Source organism: Acomys russatus, chromosome 5, assembly GCF_903995435.1.
Source record: "Acomys russatus chromosome 5, mAcoRus1.1, whole genome shotgun sequence".
Taxonomy (NCBI): Eukaryota; Metazoa; Chordata; class Mammalia; order Rodentia; family Muridae; genus Acomys; species Acomys russatus.
In genome coordinates this window covers 14,420,070-14,443,555 of record NC_067141.1, presented here as the reverse complement: position 1 = coordinate 14,443,555, position 23,486 = coordinate 14,420,070, and the positions used below count along the sequence as shown (strand labels likewise).

At 43.6% G+C, this 23,486-nt stretch overlaps 1 protein-coding gene across 4 annotated transcripts in view; it reads right to left on the bottom strand.

Annotated features, from left to right (window-relative positions):
* The window catches only part of Fank1 (fibronectin type III and ankyrin repeat domains 1), a 115,564-nt gene that overhangs the window by 30,771 nt on the left and 61,307 nt on the right, over positions 1 to 23,486 (bottom strand). The gene's annotated exons all lie outside the window — the stretch shown is intronic.

Sequence of the window (23,486 nt, the reverse complement as noted above, 5' to 3'; positions counted from 1 at the left end):
AAGATGAGCTATGTGCCAACTAGAGAAAGCAAATAGCCAGCAGGACACGGAATAAATAAATGTCCCCACAACCAGGCGTTCACAGAGGTCGGCAGCAACGCGCTCCCACTTTGTGTCCGGTCAGATGCTGGAGAGATGTCATTACTATTACAAGTGACACTGTCAGGAGAAGACACCCTCAATCATTGGCTGTGTAGAAGTAGATACCAAAGCCTTGCTAGAAAGCACTATGGGAGCACATGGTAAAGGTAACAATTGGCCGGTGGAGATACAGCTTGGAGGGCAGAGCACCTGCCTGGCATGCACAAAGCCTTGGGTTCCCTCCCCAACATTGCACATTTCATGTGGTGGCTCGCACATGTAATCACAGCACTCAGGTGGCAGAGGCAGGAGGAGCCATCTATGCCATCCTCAGCTACATACTGAGTTCAAGGACAGCCTGAGCCACATGAGACCCTGCAAAGATGTGTGTACCATCCAATTGGGTCACTCATTGGGACGACCTCACACAGGGACACGGGGATACATTCTTGGGGACATGAACTACAGTGATTTTTCACAAGGAAAGGAGAGCCGTTAGTAAGCCATTAGCAAGCTGTCATGACTCTAACCTCACATACGGCCTTTACAAATGATTTTGCGGGTGTGGCAGCACGCATTTTTCATTCCAGCTCCAGGAGGCAGAGGCATGTAGAGCTCTGTGGTTTGAGACCAGTCTGTTACACTATTCTTTCTACACAGTGAGTTCCAGAACACCCAGAGCTATGTAGAAAGACCTGGTCTCAAATACAAATTAAAAAAAAAAAAAAAAAAAAAAAAGAATGACTTCCATGGTCAATATTTTAAGAGGATTTCCATGAAATTCTATCAGGTGAGAAATAAATTTTGAGTTTTTTGTTTTTGATTTTAAAGATAAGGAGTCCAATGGGGCACACAGTTTGTCAGCCCACAGTTATTTTTTGGTGGGTTTGTTGCATCGTGTTATTTTTTGCTGTTTTGTCTGGCCACCTAGTCTCTTCAGTTATCACATTTCTGTATTCATGTCTTGAGCACCTCTATGCCTTGTAAATACTGAACACATCCCTGATTAACTGCTCAGTTATCCTGAAAGAAATGACTGTGAATTTCCCTTAGACAACATCTACACAGTTGGCCACCTTCTCTCTCAGCACCCCAGGCCTCCTGCAGTGTGGCCCCACCAAAGAAGACAGGCCTCCTCTGGTCTTGCCCAAGCTGGGACCGTAGGTCATGCAGTCAACAATGTCCTCTACTGGTACTATATGAAGGGTCATATCTGAAAGACAGGAACTTAAAGACACACACACACACACACACACACACACACACACACACACACACACCCTGCAAGCTACTACTTCTTAACTTTACTTTCCAAATATTTATAGAAATCAGGGTGGTCTAAGTATGTGCTCTAAAATAGTCAAAAATACCTACTTCAGTGTGTTTTATGACAATTAAGTAACATGTACAAAGTACACAGCACGGTGTCTCTAGGGCAATGGCATGGCTCACAGCAGGGAACTGGAACTGGTTCTAGACATTAAGACAGGTGACTCTCAGAATGGCTGATGAAGAAATGGTCCCAAGGTGGACAGATGTTGTTAGAGCATCAACAGAACCTTGCAACAAGCAGCAGCAGTGTGTATCACTGATGAGCACATGCTATGTAGCCCAAGTTAGACCACCAAGAGAGGGGCTGGAGAGATGGTTCAGCTGTTAAGAGCAGTGGGTGCTCTTCCAGAAGACTTGGGTTGCATTCCCAGCACACACAACCTTCTGTAACTCCAGTTCCTAGGGGATCTGATGCCATCTCCTGGCCTCCTTGGGTACTGCACAAACAGTTCAGGTGTACATGCAGGCAAAACACCCCATCCGCAAAAAAAAAACAATAATTTTTAAAACATACACACACACATTGAGAGAAGTGGATCCACCACCTCTAATATACTTGAAGGGTCAGAGGCAAGGCAAGGCGAGAGCAGGAAGTGGTCTCACTACTGTGAGATTTGTTTATGAAAAGAACTTAGGATATATACAGCAAGATAGTCACATATCAAACCAATGTTTGGGAGTGTGACTGTTTGTCATACTTTGGATGAGTACACTTGGGAGGAGCTCAGGGGCCACATTAGTCTGCCAGTTCAGGTCCTGTGTGTGTGACTGGTGGGTGCAATGACTCCCATGGTCACAGTGCAATGCCCTGCTGAACACTTCTCTTGCCTTTCAATCCCTGTTATGCAAAGTGCAGCAATGGCAGCCGATACCAGAATTCTCCCAACACAACCAAAGGTCAGCACAGGCTTCCAATCCAAAGACATCCGACCTAGAACCCACTAGAGATCAACCCAAAGAATTCTAAATTAATCTTACATCTCAAAATGGACAACACAGACAGTGTGTGCTGTGTGGGGAATCCACAGGAGCAAAGTTGCTATGGCCACATTCACCACCAATTCTCCCTCATGCCCACTGAGCAGTGGCAGACACAAGTGATGGGAGACTCTCATGTGAGCCTGCAGAAACAGGAGGCCCACTGCCACCAGACGTCGCCATACACACCCTGGGTAAAGCTCTCTGAGAAGCTTCATCAACAGAGCTGTCTGGGAGGTGGAGCTGTCCAGGGCTGGGCAGTTCTGTCACTTAAGTGGACCTAATGTTGCTGAAAGGAGAGTGTGCTCTTGGGCAGGATCCTAGGGACAGAGGCAGGAGTTCCTTGCTGGCCATGTTTCCTGGATGAAGCTCAGGCTGAGTGCTCAGGTGACAGGGCTGGTGCTGCCATGTCTCAGTGCAAACTGGCTTTAGTATTTGGATGTGGACAAGTCCCTCCACTTGAAAATTTGATCAGCTAAGTCTGAGATCAAAGCTAACAATGTAAACATCAGTACAAACCATACAGGACTTCAGATCTCTTTCCATGGCATGTATAGATATGGCCTGGGCCAGAACTGGGGCCTTAGGAGAGCTGTGACTTCAGATCTTAGATGCCACCCCGTCTCCCAATGCCGCTATGTCCTTGATCTGTGGCACACTTGAGATATCCTGTGTTCCCTTTGTGTAACGTTGCTTAGTCAGCTCCCTGCTGACTTTGTCCCATTGTATGGATGTTTTCTGTTTGTTGTCTCTCTTCCACTTCCCCAGGCAGACTGATAGAAGATGCTGTACTTAATAATCTTCCATGGCACAAGACATAGCTTGTGCAGGACCTTCTGACCCCAGCTTTCTTATTTTCTTTATCCTCTCACCCCCTGGTCCTCTCTCCGGGAGCCTGAGGAACGACCTATTTGTCCACCAGTTCAATATCCAGCCCTCCTACCCCTCCCTCTCACCTTCAGATTATTATTTTTTTCTGTGACCCACTAAGTCCAGTTAGTGCTGCCTGCATATCCATGGCTGTGGGGCTATCTACCAGAGCAGGGGCAGCCTACATGCCACGGCCCTGAAAACTGACTCCTTCACCTGTAGCAGCTATAGCTCTTCAGCTAGGGGTGGGGCCTCATGAGCTCACACCTCCATCCATGCAAGAATGTTGACTGCCTGCTCTGGCAAGAGCCTTGAACAGACAACAGCAGCTTCTGCACTCTTGGACTGAGTGGCCACACCAGATCCAGAAGGCAGCGTTCACAGCCTCGCCCCAGCATCCTTTTGTCCGGCAATGTACTCTGAGCTTTGGGGACCAAAAACCAACGTTATAAAAAAAATCAGAATTGACCACTTCATTATTTGTTGAACCAAAATATTTGTATTCAAACTTGTGTTACCCTTTTATCACCAGTAATGCTCATGTGGGAACTGTTGTATAAACTCTGAGCAGGTTTTGCACCCTACCTACAACCACAGACACTCATATAGATAATCTGGATGCTTTACTCACTCATTCGTTTACTTGTTTAAATGGAGCCTTGTGTGTCCCAGGCTGTTCTCAAGCTAGCTATGTAGTTGAAGATGGCCCCGAACTTCTAATTCTCCTGCCTTTCCACCTTCCAGGTATCGATACCGCTGTCTATCACTCAGCCCTGTTTATTCAGTGTTGGGGGTGGAATGCAAGGGTTCATGCATGGTAGGCAAGAATTTTGCAACCGAGGAGGCTGGAAAGGTGGCTCAGAGGACACAAGCACACAGAGCTCTTGCAGAGGACCCAAATTTGGCTCTGAGCACCTATATTAGATGGCTCACAACTGCCTGTATCTACAACTCCAAAGAGATCCGTGGCCTCTGTGGACCCCAGACACATGTGGCAGATGCTCACATGGATACATGCATACACATAATTAAATGTCATAAAAATAAATAATAAAGGAATTAGGTCTTAATGCTCTATTTTTATATGGAATGCTTTGGTGTAAGTATCAGGTCTCTGAAAAGGTGCTTTCATTTGTTTGTTTCATACTTGATAACCAGATTTTGTCCCAAAATCTTAAATCACAAATTTAGGCTTAAAGGTTAACTTTTCTAAAGTTTTAAAACAAAGATAAAAACATAAATGCACTCAATCCCGCCAGGGCTCCTTTATATAATTGGTAGAGTTTTCCAGCTTTTCTTAAAATTGTCTTCCAAAAAGTGAAAAGATTAAAAAAAAAAAAAGCTGCAAATACCTCAAAAGTACAATTGTAACTGATGCATGCTGTGCACCATAAAAGCTTTCTGTAACAAAAAAAAATCCTCCTGAAAATATGACAAACAAAATAATTTTATTCTTCTGGTGCCATTTGCCAGGTGATAAACAGTGAATATGAAATGTGACAGTCCCATTCACTGTCACCATTCAGTTCCTGTGATCACTCAGAAGAAGCCATGGAGGCTTCACTCTGAGTCCATAAGAAGCCTGTGATAAAAATCTGTTCCTTACAAACCACAGGCCCAAATGCAGAAAAGGATGATGTAAGCAAGCCACTGTGCAGCAACTGGGCCTTCACTTCCTGAGGCTTTAAAGGGATTGTTAGAGGTGTAGTGAAGAGAAGAGAAATGCCCCGATCCCGAAAGAGGACTCAAAAGATAAATGAGTGACTGTCGGGCCACAGAGCATCCTTATGATAGTCTGCCGGCCACACTTCTAAGCCACGGTGAGAGCTGGGTGCTCTGAGCTTAGTGTTCATGATTAGGACCACCAAAAATGGGGCTTTATACAGATAAACAAGTGAGCCCATTTGTCATATAGATGCGACACCATAAAGCACAACTGACACCTAACTTAGCTCCAGAAAATGCACCCGACTATACACAGGAACCAGAGTACACTGGCGGGGGACGTCTGTGACCTGGCCTCCAGGGGCAGATGATCCATCAGGATGACAGCACACTGAGAGAAGGTTACATGAACAGGATGGCAATTCCTCATGCCCTTGGCATGTATCTATAGCAACTGTCAATCAGAAACACATTCAAAGTCAACATGCCATACGGGTCACCAGAACACACACAGGTTGGTTTTTTTAATCGTTATTAGGTTTAGTCACTTTTTCTTATGTGTGACTATTTTGCTGGTATATGTGTATAGTATGGCATATGTGCTTGGTGACTGAAGAAGTCAGCAAAGGGAATAGGGTCCCCTAGGACTGGAGTTACAGATGGTTATCAAGCACTGCATGGATTCTGGGAATTAAACCCAGGTCCTCTGCAAGGGCAACAAGTGCTCCTAACCACTGAGCCATTTCTCCAGCCCCAAGACTGCATCTTAAAAGTATCAAAACTGTTTGCAGAAATACTTACTGAAAATGTCACTTAGGTACCAGAACAGTCATGTGGTGATAATGGCTTCTCATTTCCCTTAAAAATAGGACAGCTACAGCAAGTTTAATTCCACCAAGTCTACCCCTGGATTTTCTAAAATGGGGTTCCGTAAGGTCTGAACACATGAAAGGACTAATATGCAAGGAGATAGTGGGAAACTTTTCTGCTGGGGTAGCGGAATCTGCAGGCAGAGCATACACACCGCCGGCCTGATGCTTTTCAATGTATCTAATCTGCTCTTATTCTCATTCTCCAGGTGCCCTTAGCTTTTTATTTTAAAAAAGAAGGGGAAAAAAACAGGGTCTTTCTACACAGCTTTGATTTTCTGGGAACTCACTACACAGACCAGGCTGGCCTCAAATTTTCAGAGATATATCTGCCTCTGCTTCTTAGGTGCTGAAATTAAAGCTGTGCACCACTACACCAGATGCCCTTGGCTTCTAACATTGGAAAGCATTGTGTCCTCTGCTGGCCCTGCCTGGGTTTTCCTCACTAGGAAAATGGAGATGGATAAGGACACTGCCTCTCTCTTAGTTTCTCTTCTGCTGCTGTGGTAAAACACAACCAGGCAATTCATAGAAAACTAATTTATCTGAGCTCACGGTTCCAAAGGAATAAAAGTTCATCGTGGAAGAGATGCACGGCAGGGGTTACAGGCATGGCAGCCAGAACAGGAAGCTGGGGGCTCACATCCTCAACCACAGTGTGAAGCAGAAAGAGAAAATGCCAAATGGCGTGAGGCTTTTCATCTCAAAGCCTTCCCTCAGTGTCACACTTCCTCCGGCAAGGCTGACCTCCTAAACTTCCCCAAACAGTTCCACCAAATGTGGACCAAGTGTTCAAATGCCTGAGACTATGGAGGGCATTCTCATTCAGTGTGCCACAGCCTCCCTCTCAGACTTAATGCAAAGAATAAATAAATAAATAAATAAATAAATAAATAAATAGATAAATAAATAAATAAAAAAAAGCATTAAAGAGGGGATCCAAGATGGCAGCGAGCAGTGTGGACCGTGTTTGGAGGCTCCAGTGAACAATTCAGGGAATTGCACAGATTTCTGAGCCAGGAACACCGAGGTCCCCACACCACGGCAGCGGGAGTGCTCCACAGTTTGGAGGGACCAGGGTGCAGAGGACCTGCATGCCCCTGCACACGGGAGGAGCGCAGATTTTCTCGGATTAGAGCAGCAGTGGCAGAGGCAGCAGCAGCAGCGGCGGCACCAGCTGCACCAGTGGCGGTGGCTGAGGTTTGCAGCTCAGAGCCTTCTGGTGGAGGCGATTGGTGTGGTGGCCGGTGGGAGTTGCTGCGGGAGAGGGGACTCTGGGCAGGATTTGGGTCGCGTGGTGCCTTGGGACCCAGACTGGACTCGGCGGACAGTTCGGCCCCAGAGTCCCGGGTACAGCTCAGTGCCCAGTGCCGTGGAGACGCTGGCTCGCTCAGCAAGCAATTCTGCCCGAGGCACTAACTCAACACAGCCACAGCTCCCCTGCTGGGCCGAGAGCTCAGTTCCACCCTAGGCACCAGCTCAGCTCAGCAGCAGTTCTCCTGCTGTGACGCAGGCTGGGCAGAGCGCTCAGTTCCACTGGCTCTAAGACTCTGGCTGGACACAGTGTGCAGTTTGAATCCAGAATTCCTGGCTGAGCTTGGCAGACAGTTCGGGCCCTGAATCAATAACTGACCACAGCACGCACTTTGGGCCAAAAGCCCCTAGCTGAGCTTGGTGGGCTGTCCCAGCCCAAAAATTCTGGCTGGACCCTGTGTGCATTTTGGGCCCAGAATCCCTAGCTGAGCTCAGCAGACGGTTCAAGGCCCTGAGAATCTAGCTGAGTCCGGCCCGTGGTTCGGACCCAGTGTTCCTGGCTGGACTTGGCAGTGGATACCTTGGGCTGACCCAACGCACATTCAGAGACCCAGAACGATTGCAGGACCCACAGCACAGGGGAGCTGAGGATCACTGGCTATGAGAGTCCAAAACAACAGGGTTAACCTCCTAACATCCACACCAGTGAAGCATTAGAGCTTCCAGCCTAGGGAAATCATGAGAAAACAGGTGAATCTATCATCAGACTCCCTCCATCCAACTCTGGAAGCTACCCAACAAAAACAAAGACAGCAAGATGTCTAAAAGACAGCGTAAAAGCATACGCAAAAAAAAACAAAACAACATGGCGTCTCCAGTTTCCAGTTATCCCAAAGAAAACAACCCAGAGAACTCAAATACAATGGAAATACAAGAAAATGACCTCAAATCCTTAGTAATGATGATAATGGAGGAAACAAATAAAATTCGTAATCAAATGCAGAAAGACGCAGACAAACAGGTGAGAGACATAAAAGAAGCACATAGGGTGGAACTGGAAAATTTTCGGGAAAATGCAAACAACCAGATGAAAGAAAGAAATAAAATGGTTCAAGCTCTGAAGACCTATAAAGAAGCAATGGAGGAAACTCAGGAATATACAAACAATCAGATGAAAGAAATAAAAAAATCAGTTCAAGATCTGAAAATGAAAATGGAGTCAATGATAAACACACAGAAGAAAAACGAGAACATGAGACCTCAGAGAAAAAGGTGAGCAACACAGAGGTGAGCTTTTCTAACAGAATCCAAGAGATGGTAGAACGAATCTCAGGTCTAGAAGATACAATCACAGATCTTGAAGCAACCATTAAAGAAAATGCCAAATCTGGAAAACTCCTGACACAAAACATCCAAGAAATTAAGGACACCATGAAAAGAAGAAATCTGAGGATAATAGGCATTAAGAAAGAGAAGATATCAGACTTCAAGGCCCAGAAACTATTCTCAACAAAATCATAGAAGAAAAATTCCCCAATCTAAAGAAAGAGATGCCTATAAACATACAAGAAGCCTACAGAACACCAAATAGAATTGTCCAGAAAAGAAAAACTGCCCGTCATATAATAATCAAAACACAAAACATACAGAACAAAGAAAAAATATTAAAAGCTGCAAGGGAAAAGGGCCAAATAACATTTGATGGCAAACCTATCAGAATTACACCCGACTTCTCAGCAGAGACCATAAAAGCCAGGAGGGCCTGGACAGAGATCCTGCAAACCCTAAGAGACCACAGATGCCAGGCCAGACTACTTTACCCAGCAAAACTATCAATAACCATTGATGGAGAAAACAAAATATTCCATGACAAAAACAAATTCAAACAATACCTATCCACAAATCCAGCTTTACAGAAGGTACTAGAAGGAAAACTCCATCCCAAAGGGTCAAGCTACAACCAAAACTACTCAGGAAATAGATAACTATCCCATGGCAAAAACACAACTACACAAACGCTCGACTGGAAACATCAAAATTAAGACTCTGAACAGTCACTGGTCACTAATATCTCTCAACATCAATGGTCTCAATTCTCCAATAAAAAGATACAGACTAACTGAATTGGTGCATAAACAAGATCCAACATTCTTCTGCATTCAAGAAACACATCTCACCCATAATGATAAGCATTACCTCAGGGTAAAAGGTTGGAAAAAATATTCCAAGCAAATGGTCACAAGAAGCAAGCAGGTGTAACCATTTTAATATCAAACAAAATAGACTTTCAACCAAAATTATTCAAAAAGGATGAGGAAGGACACTTCATACTCATCAAAGGTAAAGTCAACCAAGATGACATCACAATTCTGAACATCTATGCTCCCAATACAAGGGCACCCACATTTGTAAAAGATCTGCTAAAAAAGCTTAAACCACACATCGATCCCCACACAATAATAGTGGGAGACTTCAACACCCCACTCTCACTGAAGGATAAGTCATTGAAACAGAAACTAAGCCAAGAAATAACATCATTAATCAGTGCCATGGGTCAAATGGATCTAACAGATATCTATAGAACCTTTCACCCAAACAAGAAAGAATATACCTTCTTCTCTGCACCCCATGGAACCTTCTCCAAAATCGATCACATCGTAGGTCACAAAGCAAGCCTCAACAGATACAAGAGGATTGAAACAATACCTTGTATCCTATAAGATCACCATGCTCTTAGGCTGCAATTCAACGACAACAGAAATAACAAAAAGCCTACATGTACGTGGAAACTAAACAACTCTCTGCTAAATGACACCTGGGTCAGGGAAGAAATAAAAAAAGAAATCAAGGAGTTTCTGAAATTCATTGAAAATGAAGGAACAACATACCCAAATTTGTGGGATACATTGAAAGCAGTGCTAAAAGGAAAATTCATAGCACTAAATGCCTTTAAAAAGAAATTGGAAACATCGCACATAAGTATCTTAATGACACAACTGGAAGGCCTAGAAAAAAAAGAAGCAGAAACACCGAAAAGGAGTAGACGTCTGGAAATAATCAAACTCAGGGCTGAAATTAACAAATTAGAAACTAAGAAAACAGTCCAAAGAATCAACAAAACCAAGAGCTGGTTCTTTGAGAAAATCAACAAGATAGACAGACCGTTAGCCAAACTAACTAAAAAGGTAGAGAGACAGTATTGAAATCAACAAAATCAGAAATGAAAAGGGAGACATAACAACAGACAATGAAGAAATACAAAGAAAGGCATATACGCCACAAAATTTGAAAATCTAAGGGAAATGGACGATTTTCTTGATCAATTTCACTTGCCGAAGTTGAGTGAAGAACAGATAAACAAGCTAGAAGCAATCACTGATAGTCTCCCAACCCAAAAAGCCCAGGGCCAGATGGTTTCAGTGCAGAATTCTACCAGACATTCAAGGGCGAGCCAATACTGATACTATTCAAGCTACTCCAAAAGATAGAAATGGATGGAAAATTACCAAATTCATTCGATGAGGCCATAGTCTCATTGATACCTAAACCTCACAAAGACTCAACAAAGAAAGAGAATTTCAGACCAATTTCTCTTATGAACATCGATGCAAAAATACTAAATAAAATACTTGCAAAATGAATACAAGAACACATCAAAGATATCATTCATCATGACCAAGTAGGCTTCATTCCAGGCATGCAGGGATGGTTTAATATACAGAAATCCATCAATGTAATCCACCATATAAACAAACAAAATAAAAAACCTCATGATCATCTCTTTAGATGCAGAGAAAGCATTTGATAAAATCCAACACCCATTCATGTTTAAAGTTTTAGAGAGATCGGGGATACAAGGCACTTTCCTCAACATAATAAAGGCTATATACAGCAAGCCAATAGCCAAAATCAAAGTAAGTGGTGAGATACTCAAGGAAATTCCTCTAAAATCCAGAACAAGGCAAGGCTGCCCACTCTCTCCATATCTCTTCAATATAGTACTCGAAGTTCTAGCCAGAGCAATAAGACAACAAAGAAGATCAAGGGTATCCAAATGGGAAAGGAGGAAGTCAAATTATCCATATTTTCAGATGATATGATAGTGTACATAAGTGACCCTCAAAATTCCACCAGAGAACTCCTAAAGCTGATAAACACCATCAGCAAATTAGCTGGATACAAAATTAACTCAAAAAAGTCTGTAGCCTTCCTATACACAAATGACAAGCTTGCAGAGGAAGAAATTAGGAAAACCACACCCTTCACATTAGCCACAAGCAATATAAAATATTTCGGAGTTACTCTAACTAAGCAAGTGAAGGACTTGTTTGAAAAAAATTTCAAAACTCTGAAGAAAGAGATTGAAGACGACATGAGAAGATGGAATGATTTTCCTTGCTCATGGATCGGGAGAATTAACATAGTAAAAATGGCCATCCTACCAAAATCAATCTACAGATTCAATGCAATCCCTATCAAAATACCTACACAATTTTTTTAAAGACATTGAAAGTTCAATTCTGAACTTCATATGGAAAAACAAAAAACCCAGAATAGCTAAAACAATCTTGTACAATAAAAGGTGCTCCAGAGGAATCTCCATACCTGATCTCAAACTGTACTATAAAGCAATAGTAATTAAAACAGCATGGTACTGGCACAGCAACAGGCTGGTTGATCAGTGGAATCAAATCAAAGACCCAGATATGAATCCACACACATATGGTCACTTGATTTTTGACAAAGAAGCCAAATCCATTCAATGGAAAAAGGACAGCATCTTCAACAAATGGTGCTGGTCTAACTGGAGGTCTATGTGTAAAAAAAAATGCAACTGGACCCATATTTGTCACCATGCACAAAATTCAAATCCAAGTGGATTAAAGACCTCAACATAAAACCAGAGCCCCTAAGACACTTAGAGGAAAAAGTGGGGAAGATCCTGGAACATATTGGCACAGAAGACAACTTCCTGAACACCAATGGCCCAGGCCTTAATGTCAACAATTAATAAATGGGACCTCATGAGGCTGAGAAGCTTCTGTAAGCAGGAGACACTGTCAAGAGAACAAGCAACAGCCTACAGACTGGGAAAAGATCTTCACCAACCCTACATCTGACAAAGGTCTAATATCCAAAATATATAAAGAACTCAAGAAATTAAACACACCAAACCAAATAACCCAATAGAGAAATGGGGCTCAGATCTAAACAGAGAATTCTCAACAGAGGAATATCAAATGGCTGAGAAACACTTGAAATGCTCAACCTCCTTAGTCATCAGGGAAATGCAAATCAAAACAATTCTGAGATTCCATCTTACACCCATCAGAATGGCTAAGATCAAAAATTCAAGTGACACCACATGCTGGCGAGGATGTGGGGAGAGAGGAACACTTCTTCATTGCTGGTGGGAATGCAAACTAGTACAGCCACTTTGGATATCTATCTGGTGCTATCTCAGAAAAATGGGAATAGAGCTTCCTCAAGACCCAGCTATTCCACTCCTTGAATATACCCAGAAGATGCTCCAGCAACACAACAAGAAAATTTGCTCAACCATGTTCATAGCAGCCTATTCATAATAGCCAGAACATGGAAACAGCCTAAGTGTCCCTCAGTAGAAGAATGGATAAAGAAACTGTGGTACATATACACTATGGAATACTACTCAGCTATTAAAAACAAGGAATTCCCGAAATTTGTGGATAAATGGATTGAGCTAGAAATGATCCTAATGAGTGAGTTAACCCAGAAGCAGAAAGAATCAAATGGTATATACTCACTTATATCTGCATACTAGCCCAAGGGGCATGTCCCACAAAAGCCTTCACTTACCAGGAAACTAGGACAGAGGGGAGGACATCCTATTGGGACTCTAAATGAGAGAAGCATGGGAGAATAGCAAAGTAGAAGGATCCAGAGGGTCCTAGAAACCTACAAGTAAAACATTATGATAGGCAGATTTGGGCCCAGGGGTCCTGCTCAAACTAAGGCACCAGCCAAGGACAATACAGGAGGTAAACTTTAAGTCCCTACCCCGATCTAGCCAACAGTCAGAAAATTCTCCACAGTTGAGTGGAGAGTGGGATATGACTTTCTCACGTACTATGGTGCCTCACATTTGACCATGTCCCCTGGAGGGGGAGACTTGGTGGCACTCAGAGGAAGGACAGCAGGTTGCCAAGAAGAGACTTGATACCCTATGAGCATATACAGGGGGAGGTAATCCTCCTCAGGAACAGTCATAGGGGAGGGGAATAATGGGAAAATGGGGGGGAGGGAAGAATGGGAGGATACAAGGAATGGGATAAACATTGAGATGTAACAAGAATAAATTAATAAAAAAAATAAAAACAAGGAATTCCTGAAATTTGTGGATAAATGGATTGAGCTAGAAATGATCATAATGAGTGAGTTAACCCAGAAGCAGAAAGAATCAAATGGTATATACTCACTTATATCTTGCAATACTAGCCCAAGGGCATGTCCCACGAAAGCCTTCTTTACCAGGAAACTGGGACAGAGGGCAGGACATCCTATTGGGACTCTAGATGAGAGAAGCATGGGAGAATAGCAAAGTAGAAGGATCCAGAGGGTCCTAGAAACCTACATAGAACATTATGATAGGCAGATTTGGGCCCAGGGGTCCCGCTCAAACTAAGGCACCAGCCAAGGACAATACAGGAGGTAAACTTTAAACCCCTTCCCAGATCTAGCCAACGGTCAGAACATTCTCCACAGTTGAGTGGAGAGTGGGATATGACTTTCTCACATACTCTGGTGCCTCACATTTGACCATGTCCCCTGGAGGGGGAGACCTGGTGGCACTCAGAGGAAGGACAGCAGGTTGCCAAGAAGAGACTTGATACCCTATGAGCATATACAGGGGGAGGTAATCACCCTCAGGAACAGTCATAGGGGAGGGGAATAAGGGAAAAATGGGAGGGAGGGAAGAATGCGAGAATACAAGGGATGGGATAACCATTGAGATGTAACAAGAATAAATTAATTAAAAAAAAAAGCATTAAAGAGTTACTAAAGCTTACAAAGGACTTGACAGACCTAAACATGGCTAATGCTTTTGCTACACAGAAACTCTCCTTGGAATTCCATATGGATAACAGGTCATAGGCAAAGTCAGAAATGGAGTTTCCAAGGCATTTATTTTCCTTATTGATGCTCAGGTTGGCCCTGAGCAAGAAGCCATGCAGGACGCTCCATCACAGTGTCTGACCTGCTGGGGTCTTAGCATTCTTGATTCACCTGGAGCTAGAAAGTCAGGATCAAAGTAGGAGCACAGCTCATTCAAGGCTGCACACTTGGCATGTGGGGAGCAAAGCTTTCAAGCCAGGTCCCTAAAAGTCTGCAATCCCTCCAAAGGCTGAGCTTCACCACTTTCCTGTGAGCTGAACAATGAAGGACTCTGTACAGTCATCTCTGAAATCAGATGTGAAAAGTCAAATTGTCATATATATTCCTTGGACACAGCGTGTCACTGAAGTTTAATTTAGACTGAGAAGTGGTTTTACTCATAGCAACAGGAAACTGTCTCAATGCGTATGGCTGGCTTTCATATGTCCTTAGAGAAGGTGCAGCTGATGCCTTGCCAAGGAGTTCCATGTAAGAGGGGCGACAGTAACAGGAACTTGGCCTTCCTGTGTGTCAGAACAGGGGCTCAGCTCAACTTAAGCAATGCATTTCACACTGGGAGGACCCACTGAAATCCCAACTTCCCAACAGCAAGAAGGGGGAAGGCCAGGGTTAGACCATGCCCAACAGTGTGAGCTTTGGAAAGTCCCTTTGGAAAGCAACTTGAGGCTGCTCAGGATTCTGACTCTCATCACTCCTGGTGACAGCCCCACACGTGCAAAGGGGCCACAGCAGCTTGGCTTGGAGAAAGAGGACTGAAAACTACCTAAGTGTCTGGCATGACTTGTGAATGGTCTGTACACTCAAATACTACGTAGCCATTGAGATAAAGTTACAGTTCACTCATTCTAAAAATGGCTGGGAGGTTGAGTTGCTAAGAGTTATAAAGCAATATTTACAGAATGATTTGATGTACATAAAGTGAGGCTTTAATATCTAAGGGGTGTGGTGATGGCTCAGTATGTAAAGGAGCTTGCTGCCAAGCCTGACTACCAGAGTTTGAGTCCCAAGACCCACGTGTTGGAAAATATGTCCAAAAATATGATTTCCACATATGTTATGGCATGTTTGTACGCACACACACAAAATAAATGCAATTTTAAAATTAAAATATCCAAATTCTCAAGAATTGTCAATAGATTCCAACAATTTAGTATTTATATGGGAAAAATTAAAATAGAATCCCTATCAGGGAAAGGAAACAAAAGGAATGGCAGAAAAAGCGATTAATTGACCACACCCAACTTTTTAAGCATGTACTTGGTATGATTTATTTGGAAAAGAACAAGGTACTAGGTGCACAGAAGTGCAAATGCCCTCACTCTGCCTTATACACATGCCCTAAGTGGGTACCCAGGCAAACTACACTCTCGGTGTCTTCAAGTGTTCTTGCCAAGGTCAGATTTGGAAACCCCAGAGGGCTGCCTGTCTTTGGTTTCCCTGTATATTTCAGTGAAACTGCCATGCAGGTGGAGGCCAGGCCCTCCAGGACAGTATGCAGGGGTCCTTCACTCTGCCCCACTGGTCAATGCATGCTTGATTTCAGCTCATCTGGTATAAGGTTTTATTTTTTCATGTGCTTGCAGGTAATCTAACCATGACGGATAAACAGTGTTTGAACACAACGGGAAATATCACAGCTTACCCTACAGCTGTAGGGTACATTTATACATATGTAGATTGTGTATGTTTATAATTCATCAGTAGTTATGAAAAACACACAGGAGCTAACTTCCAGTGTGCACAGAGATCTAAGCGTGATGACACAGGCCTGCAATTCCAGCACTCAGGAGACTGAGACAGGAGCATTGCTTTGAGTTTGATAGTAGCCTGGATTGCATGCTGAATATCATCAAGACAGCCAGGTACCCCTTAAACAAAAACCATGTGGACATTCCCGTTTCCTCTCTCGTGACAGCTCAAAGCATCAGATGAGCTCATTGTGCAGTTCATGTGAGGCAATCCCCAAGACATGACAGTGGTCTGTCTTCTGGACTCTGGCACTAGTCTATCTTCCCAGGAGCCTGTCACTCAAACCACTGAGTAACAGAAATCAATCATACAGCTGGGAACCTCTATAACCCACACAAATAAAATGGAGTAGTGCATACTGCCCCCAAACCTGCTCAACTGTCTAGCTTTATAGTGCAAACTGTGAAGCAGCAGCCGCAGCTGTCTGGAGTTCCCTTGACTGCCACTCCCCTTCTAAGCCTCCTATCCCATATTCTCTGTCCTTTCATTTACTTTTTTTAAAAAATTAGGGGGCTGGAGAGATGGCTCAGAGGTTAAGAGCACTGACTGATCCTCCAGAGGTCCTGAGTTCAATTCTCAGCAACCACACGGTGGCTCACAGCCATTTTTAGTTCCCAGCAACCACATGGAGGCTTATAACCATCCATATATGATCTGGTGCCCTCTTCTGGTGGGAAGACACACATGCAGGCAGAACATTGTATACACACTAAATAAATCTTTTTTTTTTTTTTAATTGTAAAAAAAAAATTAGGGAGGGAACCCATGTACTGTGTGACACATGTGCAGATGCCAGAACAACTTCTGGGAACTGGTCCCTGACTTCCATCCTGTTGAGGCAGTCTCTCTCTTGTTTCTGTCGCTTCCCTCCAGGCTAACTGGCCTCTGCCTCGCATCTAGACATAGACACTGGGATTGCAGATGTGCCCCCACTGCATCGGGCTTTTTACATGGGTTCTGGGGACTGAACTCAGGCTATGGCAAGCACTTTCACCAGCTGAGCTATCTCTCCAGTCCTTGGTTTCTATTTTAATGCTGAGTACTGAGAATGAGGTAGGTGATATGGGCAGCTATAGCCCTCACGGAGTCTATGGTCCTCAAGAGACACAATCTTAGGCAGACACTTGCCTTTCAAAAGTTATCACACCATGATCATTGGAGTGAAAGGAAAAACATTTGGGTGCCGATAGACATGTGAGTCCACACCTCAAGACCACCATAACACGATGAGGACTGTTCTTCCATTTCTGCTGGCAGTGATATGCTCTGGGAGCTTGCCTAGTAAAGATTAAGCCTAAAAGCAAATCCCATCATTGTTCCAGCATCAGAATGGTCCAGCTAATAGAAAGTGCTCTGGAGAAAGGCTCAGCCACCACCGCCGCCGCCGCCATCATCATCATCATCATCATCATCATCATCATCATCATCATCAGGCTGGATTAACACCAAGCTCGAAAGTCACTAAAGACTCTAGGGCAGTTGGTTCTCAACCTTCCTAATGCTGTGACCCTTTAATATAGTTCCTCGTGTCTCGGTAACCTCCAATCATAAAATTATTTTGTTGCTTCTCCATAAATATAATTTTGCTACTGTTGTGAATTGTAATGTCTGATGTGTGATGTAAATGTCTGAGATGTGACCTTCAAAGGGGTCATGGCCCACAAGTTGAGAATTTCATGCCACAGCCTTTGCATCAGCCTGTATCATTCCCTGCCTCTTCCAAACAGGGCTCCTTTGTAAAGTCCAGCCACTCCTGCTTCCTACAGCTTGCTATGACCATTTGTAATAAAAGCAAAAGGATAAACAAAATGGTTGGATGAAGTTACCACATGAGAACAAATTCTACACCTATACGATAATCTTCCCAAGCACCCTCATTCTAAACAGGCTATGGGATATATGCATAAAAACAAACAACCTCTCACCATCAGTATAAAAAGAACCAAGATGCTAAATTAAGCATTAACTATCCACAGTGGCCACTGTTCTTTGCATCCATCAGAACAACGTCCTGTATAAGAAGTTCCCTGTTCCTACTGGGGCAATGCTGTCGTATTTATCTGCTGCTTGGCTCCAGGCAAGTCTTCCACGGCCAAGATTCATGTCCACACCGTTTGTGGCAGGCAGTAAGTAAACCTGCTCTGCACACAGAACTCAAAGGCAGCCGCTAGATCACTCCAGAAAGCCTCCCCCCACCCCATGTGTAAAACTGTTGGAAAACAGATTTACTTCCCTCCTCTGTGCAGGCTACAAGTGTACAGCTTTGATCTCAGCTTGGGCATGAATAAATCTTTTTTAATCTTCCCACCAGGTATTGCTACCCTCTCCCACCCATTCCAACCTCCTCCGTGCTCAACCCCTTCTCCTGCTTCTCTCACGTAATGCGCTCCCCTCCCAAGCTAAATGTGTATGACATTTCTGCTTGGAATGATCGCGGAGTTGGTCATTTTGTTTGTATTGCATGCTCACTGCTGTACGTAATCACATGTCCCTTTCAAAACTCAAATGGCAGAATAATCTTATGAATGTAAACTGGCATGTGAAACAATGAGGTACAGCCTTGCTCCACTAGGAATCTAACTGCTGCCAGGCAGTGAGTGGAGCTCTAGAAAGCATGCTTCGTCACCTTTAAAAAAAAAAAGCAAAACAAAAAGGCATTCAGAATTGGGAACTTTAAAAAAAAATAGTTATTTCTTATTCAGCACTCCCCTCTAAAGAAAAAGGTAATACTTTTATCTTTCATGATATAAAAACAATCCCTACTCATTGTTAAAAAAAAAAATGGCTTTCATTATGGGTGAGATGTGTTTCTTGAATGCAGAAGAATGTTGGATCTTGTTTATGTACCCATTCAGTTAGTCTGTGTCTTTTTATTCGAGAATTGAGGCCATTGATGTTGAGAGATATTAATGACCAGTGACTGTTAAGAGTCTTAATTTTGATGTTGTTTCCAGTCGAGCGTTTGTGTAGTTGTGTTTTTGCCATGGGATAGTTATCTATTTCCTGGGTAGTTTTGGTTGTAGCTTGACCCTTTGGGATGGAGTTTTCCTTCTAGTACCTTCTGTAAAGCTGGATTTGTGGATAGGTACTGTTTGAATTTGTTTTTGGATAAAGAAACTGTGGTACATATACACTATGGAATACTACTCAGCTATTAAAAACAAGGAATTCCCGAAATTTGTGGATAAATGGATTGAGCTAGAAATGATCCTAATGAGTGAGTTAACCCAGAAGCAGAAAGAATCAAATGGTATATACTCACTTATATCTGCATACTAGCCCAAGGGGCATGTCCCACGAAAGCCTTCACTTACCAGGAAACTGGGACAGAGGGGAAGGCATCCTATTGGGACTCTAGATGAGAGACGCATGGGAGAATAGCAAAATAAAAGGATACAGAGGGTCCTAGAAATCTACGAGTATAACAATATGATAGGCAGATTTGGGCCCAGGGGTCCTGCTCAAACTAAGGCACCAGCCAAGGACAATACAGGAGGTAAACTTTAAACCCCTTCCCAGATCTAGCCAATGGTCAGAATATTCTCCACAGTTGAGTGGAGAGTGTCATATGACTTTCTCACGTACTCTGGTGCCTCACATTTGACCATGTCCCCTGGAGGGGGAGACCTGGTGGCACTCAGAGGAAGGACAGCAGGTAGCCAAGAAGAGACTTGATACCCTATGAGAATATACAGGGGAAGGTAATCCCCCCCAGGAACAGTCATAGGGGAGGGGAATAATGGGAAAATGGGGGGGGGGAAGGAATGGGAGGATACAAGGGATGGGATAACCATTGAGATGTAACAAGAATAAATTAATAAAAAATTAAAAAAAAGAGCAAAGAAAAATGAAGCGATTTAGAGCTTATTTCATTTTGGTTTTTGAGACAGGCTCTTGCTATGTAACCTAGGTTGGTCTTGAACTTGGAATCCTCCTGCCTCTGCCACGTGAGTGCTAGGACTTTAAGCATAAAATTATGAAGAGAAATAAGAGTTTTCTCATACCTGTTCACAGGCCCTCTCCTGGATGCCCACCAGCAATAACTTGGGGGAAATCCCTTCAGAGATTTTTAGTAAGGTCCTACTTTGCAACTTGTCTTTTTAAGTTAATGGACTACCAGTGTACACTTTGATATAATATGCCATGTGACTTCAACTCAACCTTTAGAAATAAACTCTCCATACAGTAACTAATTATAGACAAAACTTCAGCCAAAGTTGTGCATTCCACTTTGCATAGGCATACAACCATAGTGGCAAATATGTTATGCCAAAGATCTGGGAGCACAGCTAAGCTTTTGTGTAGAATTTTCACTTGGGTACATGTTACCACCTATGTTCAAGAGAGCTCTGTGTATTTGAGCAAATAGCAATAGCACTGATCTTCTGAAACCAGGTACATTATCTGGAGATGCCTGCATAAGAGCATAAGAACAGGGAGTCAAGAATGCCCAGTGTATTTTCAGTGGTGTAATCGATGGTAAGGTGGGGTGCTCATCCTCCTGTAAATAACTGTTCACCCATGCTCCTGTAAGCAACCCTGATGAAACTCGCTGATGTGGTAAGTGACTGTCCTGAGCCAAGCAACCGCCATCTTGGGGTCATTTGACTGTGTCCCTTGCGAAAGATCATCAGCTGGGCATGTTGACACCCCATATTGGAGGAGTGTGGAGGGTACTGTCCCCTGCTTCCTGCCGGATGCAATTCTACCTTAATTGCACTTGTGAATAGATCAGGAGAGAATTTGAAAGGGGAGCTCCCCAGACAACTACAGGAAAGCCCTCCTCCCTTCTGGGCAGAGGCTTCCCAAGTTTGGCCTGTTGGAGTGAGGAACATCCATACCCCTGTGAGTAACCCTTCATCTGCATTCTGTAAGGAAGCCTAATAAACTAGCTAGCTTCCCAGAGTGACCTTTGGAGGAACCGTGCCTCTGTTTGTTGTTGAGATTTTAGAAGAAGGGGTAGATGCCACAGTTCCCTCTGGGATGGCATTTTAGCAACAATGGGCCACAAAATAAAAATAAGTAATGGCATGGAAGTGGAAAGGGGGCAAGTAAGTGTAGGTGAGGATCAGTGAAGGTCTGAGTGCGAAAGAGGGTAATGAGAGAGAAGATCAAAATACATCATCTATATGTACTGTCATAGTGAAGCCTGCTGTTACATATAATTAATATATACTAATAAAAAGAGAACTGACTGATCGTTAGTAATGCTGTACTGTCAGTAATGTAGGTATAGCGTAGACATATCTTCAAGAGAAGAACAATAGAGCCGTGAGCACTCACATCACAGAGTAGTGCAGAGTCTGACCACAGCATCACACATGGGGCACAACACTCCCTTCGAGGTATTGCTGACCTCACAAAATATAGAACCACTACCCAGGAACAGACCACCCTTTCTCCTCACATCTCCCTCTATCAAATACAATAAATAACTTGAGCAGAGCTCAGCTCTGGGACTGGAAAGCACAGGGCCCGATGTCTCAGCATGCAGAGACCATCGCAGGAACACTGACCAGATAGAAACTGTAGAGCACATAGAGCCAGAGATAGCCGGCATGCATGAGAAAGGTGGGGGTACTGTTTCCATGGGGCCAGGCTGAGACAGCTGCCATGCAGTGGGGATGCCGGGCTTGGAAAACAGCAAGAACTAGCTTGCCCTCAACAAAAGTGGCCCTGGTTCATGGGTCCTCCTAACTGCAGAGGAGGAAGCACATGCTGACATAGATTGTGAGCAAAGATAAACACACACCAAATATACAAATGCTTAAAGAAATGGGACTCCTAACTACAAATTGAATTTGCAATGAGAAAGGTAAATATTTCCAGAAATAATTAAAGAGAAATGCAAACAGAAATTATTTTTAAAAATCAGAGTACTGATTTTTACATGAAGCAAAACACACTTAGACACGTCCAAATGAGCCAGAAGAGCATCAGAGGCAATGACAGAATCCCTGAGCAACCAGAGACGAAACAGGTAGCACCGACAGAAGAATGGTGGGATGACACCAAGACTCCCAGGGACACCAGTGGTAACCTGAGCACTGTACAATACTACCTTCAGAGAAAAGGAAACGAGCTGTCCGCCTACAACTATAAACTGCAAAAATTCCCTTCAGAAACAAGAATGGAATAAACACATTGCCAATTAAAATGTGCAAAACACATTTGCTAAAAGACATACCCCAAGTATACAAAGAATTCATTAATATTCAGCAATAATACAATGGCCTAATTAGGATGTTAAGATCTAAATAGACACCTCAGCAAAGAGAGAGGCAAGGATGGCAAATTAAATATATGTAAGGGGCATCATATCACATCATCCAGAGATTGTGACAGGGATGTGTTGCCACAGTGCAGTTTAGACAGCTAAACCAGATAAAATGCAAAGGCCTGACTACCAAACGCCAAGAAGCACACTCAGTGGCACCCACCACTAAAGGGAATGTAAAGGTCATTAGAGGGTCATGACAGAGTAGGCTCCTAGGACATGGAGGTAACTCTAGCTAAGACCCCTACTCCTGGAGGACATGGAGACTAAAAAGGCTACCCTCCAACCAGATAGAACTCCTAGTAGAGCGAGGGAAACACCAACCTACCCACAAAAACATTGTCCCAAAATTTATTCTGCCTACAAAGATGTGCAAGGCTAAAGAAAAAGTAGATATTGAGGGAATGTCCAACCAATGACTGACCACACCATGCAAGAGAGCCAACTCCTGACACTATTAACAACACCCTGCTATATTTTCAGACAGGAGCCTAGCATAACTGTCCTCTGAAAGGCTCCACCCAACAATAGATTGAAACAGATGCTGAGACTCATAGCCAAACACTGGGCAGAGTACAGAAAGCCTTGTAGAAAAGTGGGAGGAAGGATAAAAAGACACAGAAGGGACAGGAGCTCCACAAGAAGACCAACAGAGTCAACTAACCTGGGCCCAGGGGCACTTACAGAGACTGAAACACCAACCAAGGACCATATATAGACTGGATGTAGACCCCCTATACATATGTACCAAATGGGCAGCTTAGTCTTCATGTGGGTTCCCTAGTAAGGGGAGTGGGGGCTGTCTCTGACAAAGACTTTCTTGCATGCTTTTTGATCACTTCCTTCTGGCAAGGCTCCCTTGCCAAACTACCATGGTAGAGGATGCACTCAGTCCTGATGCAAGTTGGTGTTCTGGGATGGGTAGGTGGGGGGATGCTCCTCTTTTCTGAGGGGGAGGAGAGGAGGGACATGAGGAAGAGGGAGGGAGGGTGGGAGCTACGATGGGGATATAAAGTAAATGAATGAATGAATGAATGAATTTTAAAGGTCGTTAGAAGACAGCCTGGTGATTCTTATAGAGTTAAATACTGTCTCACCACAGGATCCTGAAACTATTGACTAAGGAACTATAAGGCTGGCTTAAGATGTCATATCCTCTGCAGTGGTGGTACATGCCTTTAATCCCAGCACTCAAGAAGGCAGAGGTAGGTGCAGCTCTGAGTTTGAGGGCAGCCTGGTCTACAGAGTAAGTTCCA